Here is a 13,133-nt window from a genome sequence, read left to right as displayed (position 1 = left end):
TTTACAGGGATAATAACAGATTGAGAGTAAACTATCAGAATTTTTTTTAATCTCCAGAAAAAGACAAAGATGACCTATTGAATTATGTTTCCATTCCTGAGGTAGTCCAAAATTTAAGTGAAGTTTCAGCTGTAACAGCTTACTCCTCTGTCATAGATTCCCCCATGGTATAAAATCATATTTTCGTAATCTGGACTGTGATTGCAGAAGGGAATGCACCCATTTATATAATCTTTTAACTTTGTCAATTCCTATGAAATGAAGGTTGCGTGGGTTCCAAAATGACAGATCACCCTTTTCAGGCAACGCAATGACTTGCCAGTCTGTGGAATAGGTTCACCATGATTTAAAACGCCATTTTGAGGTACATGCTATTGTAAACTATTATTAGGGCTCTGAAATGAATGTTTCTTACAGAGTAAGAAAATCAATAGTGTTTGAGAGAACATGGTTGAAATGGCAATAACTTTGGCAAAACAAAATGGGACTGGTTTAATAAACTGTTCTTGTGGTTATTCCGTCATTCAATACTCGTGGTTTACTGTTGGCATTGTTTTACTAGTGGCATGCTTGCAAGGTAGTTATCAATGGAAAATTGGTATACAAGCTTGAGTGCAATTTTGAGCAGCTGCAGTCACGTAGGAATCATAAATGATATCAAAAAAACCCTGAAACTGCAATTTGCTGTTTAAGGAAACAAAGCAGAATATTTCTATTTTCACAAGTTGCAGTTCTTTTGTTTCAGTGCCCTTCTCTTTAAGACAGAGTCTGATTAGGAGGAATCAGCATGGCTTTGTGTGTGGAAAGTCATGCTTGATGAACCTTTTAAAGTTTTTTGAAGAGGTAACCAAAAAGGTAGATGAGGGTAGGGCAGTGGATGTTGTCTATTTGGACTTTAACAAGGCCTTTAATAAGGTCCCGCATGATAGGCTGGGCTGGAAGGTTATGTCCCATGGAATCCAGGGAGAGCAAGTTAGGTGGATTTAAAATTGGCTTGGAGGTAGGAAGCAGAGGGTGGTAGTTGAATGTTGCTCTCAGAATGGATGCCTATTGACTAGTGGTGTGCCGCAGGGGTCAGTGTTGGGATCCTTGTTATTTGTTATAAATGGTTTTTATGTGAATGCACAAGGCTTGATCAGTAAGTTTGCAGATGACTCGAAATTAGGTGGTGTGGTTTATAGTGAAGAAAGTTATCATGGATTACAGGGGGATCTTGATCAGTTAGTGAAGTGGGCTGAGTGGCAAATGGACTTCAATACAGATAAGTGTGAGGTGATGCATTTTAGAAAGTCAAACCTGGTGTAGGGCACTAGGGAGTGTAATAGAAGAGGGACAATTGCATAGTTCGTTGAAAGTGGCATCAGAGATAGGGTGTGGAAAAAGGCATTTAGCACACTGGCCTTCATCAGTCAGGACATTGAGCTGGGACATGTTGCAGTTGTATAAGTCGTTGGTGAGGCCACACTTGGAGTACTATGTACAGTTTTGGTCACTCTGTTATAGGGAAGATGTGGTTAAATGGGAAAGAATGCAGAAAAGATTTGAGCATGTTGCCAGAACTAAAGGGCATGACTTACAGGGAGAGGTTGGCCAGGCTAGGTCTTTATTCCTTGGAACATAGGAGAATGAGGGGGCACCTTATAGAAATGTTTAAAATTATGACAGGTATAGATAAGGTGGATGGTAACAGTCTATTCCCCAGGATAGGGGAGTCCAAAACTAGGGGGCATAGATTTAGGGTGGGAGGGGAAAAATTTAAAAGGGACCTGAGGGGCAACTTTTCCCACACAGAGGGTGGTGGGTATATGGAATGAGCTGCCAGAGGAAGTAGTTTGGGCAGGTACAATAATACCATTTAAGGAACAATTGGATAGATACGTGGAGGGGCAGGGCTTGGAGGGATATGGGTTGAATGCAGGGAATTGGGACTAGCTGGGTGGGCATGAAGGTTGACATGGACTTGTTGGGCCAAAGGGCCTGTATCTGTGCTGTGTTGCTCTTGGACTCTATCTATGACTCTAAAAGTTATGTGTGAATGTTTTGCACCCTACAAGCTATAAGAAATTGCAATATTCATCTGCGGTGTAAAGAATGTTAAAGGTTTTATTTCACTAAGAAAACTTTTCCTCACTCATTCGGTATTTTTACATTCATTTAGCAATCCATCTGAATAAAACTTCTTTGGTTGAGAAAATGAAAATCTCTCAAATCATACATATTCAAAAGAATACTAGCAACTTTATAGTTTGCACTGTGTCTAAATATGTGAGAATGTACAGAGGGAGACTTAAACATTTGATTTTTGGACTGAGATTGACAGTAAATATGGCAAAATTATTTGAAAGGAAATGGGGAGATTAAAATCTGCTTTGGAAACTGACCCAGTAGTATTGCAAGAAACATTTTTTAAAATACAGTATTATTAAGCCTCATACAAGAACCTTGCAGGTTACAACAATGTTCTATACAAAATGAACGTAATAAATGACAAAATTCTTACATCAGCATAAATTAAATACATAGATATGCAGCAGAATGTTTCAAAAATCTACAGATATAAACACAAATTTTGCTTCAGAAACATGGCTTTTCTTCCCACTATTTAAGTAAGTTTGTCGAATGTGAGCTAAACGTGCTTCTTTATAGTGCAATTGATTTCTTGTAGCGCTTCAATTGTTGCTTCAGATGGCGGCCACAGAGTAGAGAGAGATGGCAAGTTGTTGCATTGTACCAAACGACACAATATTGACGAAAGTCAACCGTATAATTTACCCTGAACAGACATCAATTCCAATTAACTTTTCATTCAATAGAAATGACCCTATAAGTACACTTTTTAAAAATGTGATAAATAATACAAATCATAAGTAATGAAAAAATTATATAAATCTACTTTACAGACCAATGATCTGGCTTCTTAATTAACTTATAGTCACTCATGAAGCAACAGTACTCAACCCACTCTCAAAAGTTTCCTACAAAAACATAGTGATCTCAGTGAGATGGAATTTCCTTTTAATTTTGTCCTTTTGTGTAAAACATCAATTAAAGACAATCTCTGGCATCCAGAAACAATAATAGCATCAAGATAGCTGAGCACCCAATCAATTTAAACAAGTTTTAGATGGTAAACCAGAAAGATATAAAATATTTCACATGTAAATGTGTTAAGTGCATATGCATTGGATTCAGGTTAACAAATTATCATAAACTTTTTAAAAATCCATTATAGTTCTAAATACTTGTCCAAGGGAATTAAAATCAATGTACTTTTTTGCAGGCCAAAGCATATGCTAATTGTAATCATGGGGTATTTACATGAACTGATATTTTCAAGCTATCTTACAGTGCAAACAGTTAATAAATATCTGGAGTTCTCATCAGAAGGCTGAAAAACAGTAGCCTATTGAGGAATGCTGAATTTATTGATGGGAACTTTGGTCCATGTATAATCAAACAGCTGGAAATGGTAATTGCTTGAAACCATTTATAACTGAAAACTCCAGCCCAACATTGAATTCTTCCATGGATCTTTGTTGGCACCTGAGCAGCAATATTCATTCAGTGTGAATGTGTAACCTGGCAAAAATGTTTTCTTTTAAGTACAGTTGGGCATTTAATTCACAACTGTGGATAAAGATTGAAGGGAAATCAGGTTTATTAATACTTTTTATTCAAGTTATCTTAAAGCAAATCATTAGCCCAGTAGTAATATTGTGAGTTGTTTCTTGGCCCTGTGGAAACTGGAGTCCAGCAGAAGAGTGCTCACCTTCTGGTTTCCCAACTCTGAAGCTGTCCACAGAATGGTTTAAGTAATTTTGAGTTAAGTGATTTTAAGTGCTTTTGTTTTACTGTTAAAATGTATTTTTTTTCTTTATAATTGTCTTGAATGTTTATAGATGTCAGAGATATTCACAAGCATTCAATCTCAGAAGCCTCGGGTCAGGCATTCACTGGCTGTCTAGGTCATTCAGGAGGCAGAATTACACCCAGGACCATGCAGGAAGAAATGGCATGGTTCCAGTAATTTCAGGTAATTCATCATCCACAGATGATTCAGCCCATTTTGTTGCCTCAGGCCAGAACTTGCTCAGTGTTCTCAGCACATCTTCTAAATCATCAAAGAAATACCTCCAAGAAGACTCTCCTATTGAGTCAGTGTAGGAGAAAGAGGAAACTGCTTCAGTTTCATTGGACTGGGGTCAGTGTCTTTGTGAATTGAATAGTTGGGCAGCAGATATGGTAGTAAGCCAGTCAACCAGACTTGGACCTTTGAGCCAGAGAGTGCTGGTTGCAGTGAGCTTGAATACATAAATTTGGGTATTTTTGTCCAATTTTATTTGCTGAAGGAGTGAAGTATGGTGATAAATTTCAGGTTGTGTCTGCCTGCTCCTATCCAATGACATGGGTTAAAGCCTGATTATACCAACCAAAGCCAGAAAAAAAACATCAGTGTTAATGAACCAGAAATTCGCTACATGATCTGATATTGCACTAATGACTAAATATTTTGCTCACAATCAGCATTGACAAAGGTTTTGTATTTGTAGATTAGCAATGAATGCATTGCATGCCCATCTTTTATTGCACATGATGAGGTGATGATGAGTTGCTTCCTAAAACTGTTGGAAATGTTGTGGTGACAGTCTCCACAGTGCTCTTAAGGTGTGCTGGCAAGGATGAAGTAGTAGTGATATGTATTCCAAGACTCGTACCATCTCCACTTGAAGAGAACTTGTAGGTGATGGTGTTCATATGTATCCAGTCTTTGCCTTACAATGTGATAAAATGTGCATGTTTCGGAAATGTTGTCAAAGAAGTGTTGGGAAGTTGCTGCAAAGCATTTTGTACATAGCAGCCCTATTGCAGCAGTAAATGCTTTACTTGGTGGATAGGATGCCTGATAAGTGCCTCTAGTGTCAAGTTTCTGGAATATTACTAGGTTCACTCATCAAGACATATGGAAATTGGTGGAAAGTCAATGCAATGAAAGTGTTTCACTGTTAATGTTGCATCTGGGACCTCGTAAATAAGATGCTCAAATAGCTTCTGTCATAAATCCACGTGGCACAGTCAAAACTTGCTATAAATCAGTTAAGGTAAAAGGATGAATTACAGCTTCTGAAATGACCTTTTATATATGTTCGTAATTTTTATAGCTGATTTAAAATGCAAATTTTAACAATACTGTCAACAAGGAAGTTGCTGCTTTGTGCACTGATTTCCCCCCCCCCCCCCCCCCCCCCCCCCCCCCCCCCCCCCCCCCCAACAAAATAACCTTGGAATTCTGAACAGGTGAACCTGTATGTATTAAGGGATGGGAGTAACAGTTTGGGACTCTGAGATTAGCATGGTAGAATGGGAAGAGACAAAGAGTCTAACTGTAACCTTCACTGCTCTATCAATGGGTACAATGCAAAAATAAATGAACTGCCAAGTGGCCTCGCAGCCTCCATTAAGAATTCTTGAATGTTTTTAAGATGGAATAAGGATAGTTGATTTGTTCACTCGAGGCTGAATCCAAGAAAAACCAAATAAGTCATTAAAGACAAACTTTACAGATGTAGAGTGCAAAGCATTGTGACCGAATGCATCATGACCTGGTATGGAACTCAAGTGGCTACAGAGAGTGGTGGACTTGGCTGGTTCCATCATGGGTACAGCTCTCCCCACCATCGAGGACACCTACAGGAGGCGCTGACTCAGGAAGACAGCATCCATCATTAAGGACCCCCACCATCTGGGCCAGGCCCCCTTCTTGTTGCTGCCATCAGGCAGGAGGTACAGGAACCTGAAGACCCACACCTCAAGGTTCAACAACAGCTTCTTCCCCATTGCCATCATGTTCTTGAACTGACCAGAAAAATTCAAACACTACCTTGGACTATCTTTTTTGTGTGTGTGTGTGTGTGTGTGTGTGTGTGTGTGTGTGTGTGTGTGTGTGTGTGTGTGTCTTTGCACTAATTTCATTGTTTATTTTGTGTAAGTTATGTACAATTTATGTTAATTTAAGTTTATTAATTTATGTTGTCATGTTTGTAGTGTACTATGCTGCTGCTGCAAAAAGCTAATTTTCAGGGCATTTATACCCTGGATCTGCTTGAACTTTAAAGCTGTGCTGGAGTGGTAAATTTTAGAGTTTTTTTCCCTGTTGGAGAAGATATAAATGCATGAAGACATATTTCACAGGAAGGAAACTATATGGCAGCCACTCTGTTTTATTTTTGAGTCAGGTGGTGTAAACAAGAGGGTGGCCCTCTTTCTCCAGGAACTTCCCAGTCTTGTGGGTAGGAGCCTGTAGATGAAGATTTCAATAATATTATGACTAGGGCCTGCCTATCCAGTATTGGTACAACCTGGCAAATGATAACCCCCTTTTGCACTGTTTCCCATTCTTCCAAGTGTGAGATATAAGGAAGCTGGAGATCTGAAATGTCTGAAACCTTACACATTTGAAACTCTTTTGTGGGCAGAGATGGGAAAATAGAATGGGAGAATGTTTTGTGTAGCGTGTGGGCCGTAACAAACCACCTGGAACAGAATGTTTTTTTTTGTTGTGAATACAAGGTAACAAATGAATACATTGCATTTTATAGGCTGGGAGAATATTCATGTGGAGTACAAACACAAGCATGGGTTAATTGGATACATTCAATTCTATGTAATTTTAATTTATCTTTGGGAAGTTTGATCATGACTTGTATGCTGCAAGTAGAGGATGTAATCTTGGCATAAGGATTCATGCCTGTGGATGGTGCTTGAAAGTGCACAGTGGAGACTCAGAATCTTACAGCTCAAAAGGGGGGTAAGTTCAGCCCAATATGTCTGTAATGGCTTTTTGAATGAGCTAATAATTAGTCTAACTTCTCTGCTCTTCTCAGCCCTGCAGATTTATTCCTGTGTGAAAGTTGTTATTAAATTTGCTTTTACTAACCTCTCTGTCAGTGAATTCCAGAATAACTCAAATCATTATATTTCACATTCCAACCATACTCTGCAGAAAGGTGAGCCCCCCCCCCCCACCCCCAACCCCCGCCACCTGAATCCCATCTTGGATTCAGAATGATGATTTTATATTTGTGGCCTCTAGTTCCAGCCTTCACTGAATTAGGTCATCTTCATTTCCAAGGTAAAAATCTTTGGCCAGTTTAATCTTTCCAAATGGGTATGAGCTTCCTGCAGTTAAGGTGCCATCAATCACCACACATTTGGTGGTGGGGGGGGGGGGGGAATAGAGGAAATATCCTAACGTCAATATTTTTGCCTATCTAAGGAGATCTGCTAGGTAATTCAGCAAATCCATATGCTCTCCTGGATATTACGCTCTGTTGATTGGTTGAAGATATTTTCAAAGGAAAATTGAATTTTTTTGTGACTTCTAGCTGACTGGCAGTATATTCAGTATCCATGTTCAATGACAGATCAATTAAATCACTTACATGTCACAGCAAATAACTTGCTTTGGAGTTATACAGCTGCATTGATAACAGTCATGGGTCTTCCACATTTCACCAATTTTATACTTGTGTTTACCGTATTGGCAGACATCTGGAAAATACAAACGTGTTCTTTGCGAAACAGACAGCTGGAAAATGGTGCCTCAGTGAAAACATGGCTGGATTTGACCAGAAAATAAAGCTGACGGGTTGAATTAACCGACTATCAGGTTGGTCCTCAGTAATTATTTGTATGGAAATGTATTTTTAAACAATCAAATAGATTTACTGCAAGAAGTATTCTTTATAATAAAGCATATGAAAACTTTTACTTTTAAAAATAATTGGCAGTAGTCTGTCTGAAAAAAATCTAACTAAAAACTCAAATCAGATGCAGGACTATAGAAAATGTATATCCACTTTATTACAACATTTATCACAGTCTTAAAACAGTTTAATATGAACCAGGCAAAAAGTTTTCTAAAAAAAAAGTAAGGTTTATTCCCCGTTCTAAAGCAATAGTAAATCAGAACAAAAAACAGGTTACTCGTGAAGGATGTAAAGGAAAAGCACAGTTTAACTATTACAATATTACCTGTTGTGCGCCAGTAGCATTCAGTCTGGAATTCAGGGATTAATAATGCCAAGAAAAAAGAGAGAATGAGATATCTGAACCTGCGTTGTTCCATGAATGAAGGTCCGTGGAGATTCAGTGTTTCAAACTGCAGCCTGCTCAGTAGCTGTCTGAAGATCTGTTATGGTTGTTACCAACCTCCAGGGAGGGACCTCGTAGCTTTATAAAATTACCAACTACTGGCCTGCAAAATATTTTGTGTACTAAAATAGTTAAAAAGTAATCTGATCAATTTCTAATAGAAAACTAGTGTTTATCTTGCATATTATGCATCAATATGAAAAGAGCTTTGGAACGCCATGATTTTTTTTAAAGAAATGTTGTTAAGGATAGCACAACTTTGATTTTAAGAAACTGTAACAGCAAAATGCGTTCATTTTGCACTATTAATTTCAGAGATCAGAGGTTTCGCAGGAAAGTTTTCAAACTCAATTTTAGCATTGAATTATATTAAGTGCCATATTATGACAGATGATCAAAAGCTCATCAATGAAGTGGGTTTTATGAAGCATCTTAAAGGAGAGGTTTAGGGAGGGAATGCCAGAGCTTGGACTCTGGCTAGTGAAAGCCCACAGGACGATTAAAATCAGGAGTGTATTCATGCAAAACTTTGCAATATTTGTTTCGCCCAGAGGAAGCTTAAATATTTTTAGTGTACAAGCCATCTTGCTGTGTGAAACTCAGTAGGTTTTCAGTAGATCTCCCTATGTTTCTGCATTTTGACAATCAGCAGTCCTAAAAATATCTTATAAGATTGTATCAATTTTTCTCAACAACTGACATTTCTAATGCACTACTATAGGTTTTAAGGAGAAATTAATAAGATTGCATATGTCACAAGGTGATGCAAGGGTTATTAATAACTAAATGTGAATTTGGAGTTGCAGCGTTCTGTCTAAAAGATTTTCCAAACTGTGCCATTTGGCTCTCAACATTTTAATTCAATTAAGTGATATATTTATATGGATTTACTACAAATCCACTGTTCCATGCTGAATTCTTCACAGAGAAGCAAACACAGATTATGGGAACAGAGAAACTGTTATTGTGTAACACAGACAGTAATGGTAAAGGTCCATTGGTTCATGTGTTCAGAGAAGAAAACAGATAATTTAAAAACTTTTTTTTAGTCAGTTATTGCTTTATTATACAAATACAGGATACAGATGCTACAGGCATGACAGAGGTGCAGGTAAGAGAGGAGGAGGAGGAGTTGCCACCTTGGTGAAAGAAGACATAACAATGGTCCTTGGAGAGGATAATTTTGGGGGATCATCCAGTGAAGCTTTAAGGGTAGAACACAGAAACAAGAAGGGGATGGTCACTTTGATGGGATTGTATTATAGGCCTCCCTCCCCCCACCCCCCCAACCCCCCAATAGTCCAGTGGGAATTGGAGGAACAGACATGTAGAGAGATTGCAGCTAGTTGTAAACATAATAGGATAGTATTAGTGGGAGATTTTAACTTTCCTAATATTGACTGGGCTAACCATAGTTTTTAAAAAAAGGCTTGATAGAATGGAATTTGTGAAATGTGTCCAAGAAAGCTTCCCTTATCAATATATAGAGGGACCTACTAAAGAGGGTGTAACACTGGACTTTCTCCTGGGGAATGAGGTAGGGCAAGTGGTGCAAGTGTCTGTCGGTGAGCACTTTAGGTCCAGTGACCATAGTTCTATTAGTTTTAAAATAGTTATGGAGAAGGATACGACTGGTTCACAGGTTAAGATCCTGAACTGGGGCAGAGCAAATTTTGGAGCCGTCAAGTGGGATCTTGCAGTGATTGATTGGGCAAGATTTTTTCGCAGGGAAAGGAGTGTCTGCCAAGTGGGAGGCCTTTAAAAGTGTGGTGTCAAGAGTTCGGGGCCTGCATGTTCCTGTTAGGGTGAAAGGCAAGGCTAGTAGGTTTAGGGAACCCTGGTTGATGAGAGATATTGAGGCTCTGGTTAAGAAGAAGAGGGAGGTGTACATTGTGCATCAGCAATTGGGAAGTAATGAATCTCTTGATGACTACAAGAAGTGTAGGAATGCACTTCACAAGAGAGAGGTTAGGAGAGCAAAAGGAGGATATGAGAGGTGAGGTAAATCCCAAGAGATTCTATTGGTTTATTAAGAGTAAAAGGGTGGCTAGGGAGAGATTAGGTCTCCTCAAAGATCAGCATGGCTGTCTGTGTGTGGAACCAAAGGAAATGGGAGAGATTGTTAATGAATATTTCTCTTCAGTTTTTACTGTGGAGAAAATGATGGCAGCTAAGGAAATGGGGGAAATGAGTGTTGATGTCTTGGACCACATATGAAGTAACAGGGAGGAGGTATTGGAGGCCTTAAAGTGCATGAAGGTGGATAAGTCCCCAGGGCCTGACCTAGTTTATTCTCAGACTTTGTGGGAAGCTAGAGAGGAAATTGTGGAGGCTCTTACAGAGATTTTTGCTTCATCACTGGCCACAGGTGAGGTTCTGGAGGATTAGAGAGTGGGCTAATGTGGCACCATTGTTTAAAAAGGGCAGCAAAAACAAGCCAGGAAACTACAGGCCGGTGAGTCTGACATTGGTGGTGGCTAAATTGCTGGAGGGGATTCTGAGGGACAGGATCTACCAACATTTGGAAAGCCAGGGTCTGATTTGGAACAGTCAGCACGGCTTTGTGCATGGGAAGTCGTGTCCGACAAATCTCTTGTAATTCTTCGAGGAGGTAACCAAGAGGGTAGATGAGGGTAGGGCAGTGGATGTTGTTTATATAAACATTAGCAAGGCCTTTGACAAGGTCCCTCATGGCAGACTACTCTGGAGGGGTAGATCATATGGGATCCAGAGGGAGATAGCAGATTGAATTCATAATTGGCTCAGTGGTAGGAAGCAGAGGGTGATGGTCAAGGGTTGTTTCTCAGACTGGAGGCCTGTGTGTAGTGGTGTGCCACAGGGGTCAGTGCTGGGACCTTTTGGTTGTTTGTAATTTATATAAATGAGGCATGGTTAGGAAACTTGTGGATAATACTAAAATAGGTGGTGTTGTAGACCATGTAGGAGGTTATAGAAAAAATGGCTTTCAATCCAGATAAATGTGACGTATTGCATTTTGGGAGATCAAACCAGGGTAGGGCCCTGGCGAGTGTCATGGAACAGGGGGACCTAGGAATGTAAGTGCATAGTTTGTTGAAAGTGATGTCACAGGTAGATGGGGGGGTGGGGGGGGTGCAGGTGAAGAAGGCGTTTGGCACACCGGCCTTCATCAGTTAGGGCACTGAGTAAAGGTGTTGGGAAGTTGTGTTGCAGCTATAAAAACATTGGTGAGGCTGCACTTGGAGTATTGTGTACAGTTTTTGTCATTGTGCTATAGGAAAGATGTTATTAAACTAGTAAGAGTACAGAAAAGATTTACCAGGCTGTTGCTTGGACTTGGTGCCCTGAGTAACAAGGGGAGGTTGCGTAGACTAGGACTTTATTCTCTGGAGCATAGGAGATTGAGGGGTGACCTGATAGAGATATATAAGATCATGAGGGGCATAGACAGGGTGAAAGCACATAGTCTTTTTTCAAGGGAGTGGGTGAGTGTAGGGTTAAGATCGGAGGCAAGAGATTTAAAAGGGACATCAGGGGCAGTTTCTTCACGCAAAGGGTGGTGTGTATTTGGAATGAGCTGCCAGAAATAGTGGATGAGGCAGGCACATTAGCAACATTTAAAAGCCGTCTAGATAAGTAGATAGGAGAGGTTTAGAGGGCTATGGGCCAAATGCGGGCAGATGGGACTAGCTCGCTGGGCAACACATTCAGCATGGACGAGTTGGGCTGAAGAGCCTGTTTTGATGCTGTATGACTCTATAAATGTGACAGGTTTCTATGAGAAAAAACTATGACCTCTACATCTGAGAAGGAAAAGACTAGCAATGTCACAGAAAGCTATACCATGCAAGCTTCTCTCCTCATCATCACTTTGTTTCATCATCACAAAGTCAATAGTTTGATAAAACTAATCCCATTGTGGGAGCACCACTTTCACAAGCATTGCAGATTTTCAAGGAAAAGTCCCGCTGCTATTTCTCACTATAGTCAGATTAACACATCGAATACAATCAACAGGTAGCATTTACAAAAGGAAGAATATCAGAAAGAAATGTAAGTACTTTAAAGAAAAATACCGGGCCTGATGATTGAAGAACATCCGAAATGTCCAAGTGCACAGTAGATTTTGCCACAGTGAAATGCTCCTTTTGTTGCTTGAGAGAGAACTTGTTAAACTGATTAGCGATCATTATCCCATTGGCTTAGTGGAAATCCTGTAGTTAAATAACTTGAATTATTTCCAAAAGGGAAAATAAAAGATTCAGTAATGGAGGATGAAAAAACCATTTGTAGCATGAGTGTCACAGAGAATAAAGGTCACTGGTTTGCCAGTAAGTTGCTAAGCCCTTGACGTCCTGAAACATCCTTTACTTTTGTAAAACTATATTGCATCTGGCAACATTCAACTTGTATTTTTGATAGGACAGAACATAGAATGACTGACATTGTGTTCAACAACCACAAGGTCAAGGAAAACAGAGTCCTATACAGTAAAAAGAACAAGAGAAAGAAAGTGAAGTAATAATTTCAAGAACACTGACGGTGAAATTAAGAAGTAGAAAGAAATGTTATTTTATATAGCTCCTTATCATGGAGTTCAATCCGGAGAGTGTGAGGTGATACACTTTGGAAGGACAAACTCCAGGGCGGATTACAGTTAATGGCAGGATTCTGGATAGTGTGGAGGAGCAGAGGGATCTGGGGGTCCATATCCACAGATCACTGAAAGTTGCCTCACAGGTGGATAGGGTAGTTAAGAAAGCTTATGGGATGTTAGCATTCATAAGTCGTGGGATCGAGTTTAAGAGCCGCGAGGTAATGATGCAGCTCTACAAAACTCTGGTTAGGCTACACTTAGAGTACTGTGTCCAGTTCTGGTTGCCTCATTATAGGAAGGATGTGGAGGCATTGGAAAGGGTGCAGAGGAGATTTACCAGGATACTCCCTGGTTTGGAGAGTATGGATTATGACGAAAGACTAAGGGAGCTAGGGCTTTACTCTTT

The sequence above is a fragment of the Pristis pectinata genome, chromosome 2 (assembly GCF_009764475.1).
Source record: "Pristis pectinata isolate sPriPec2 chromosome 2, sPriPec2.1.pri, whole genome shotgun sequence".
Taxonomy (NCBI): domain Eukaryota; kingdom Metazoa; phylum Chordata; class Chondrichthyes; order Rhinopristiformes; family Pristidae; genus Pristis; species Pristis pectinata.
This window is presented reverse-complemented; position numbering follows the sequence as displayed.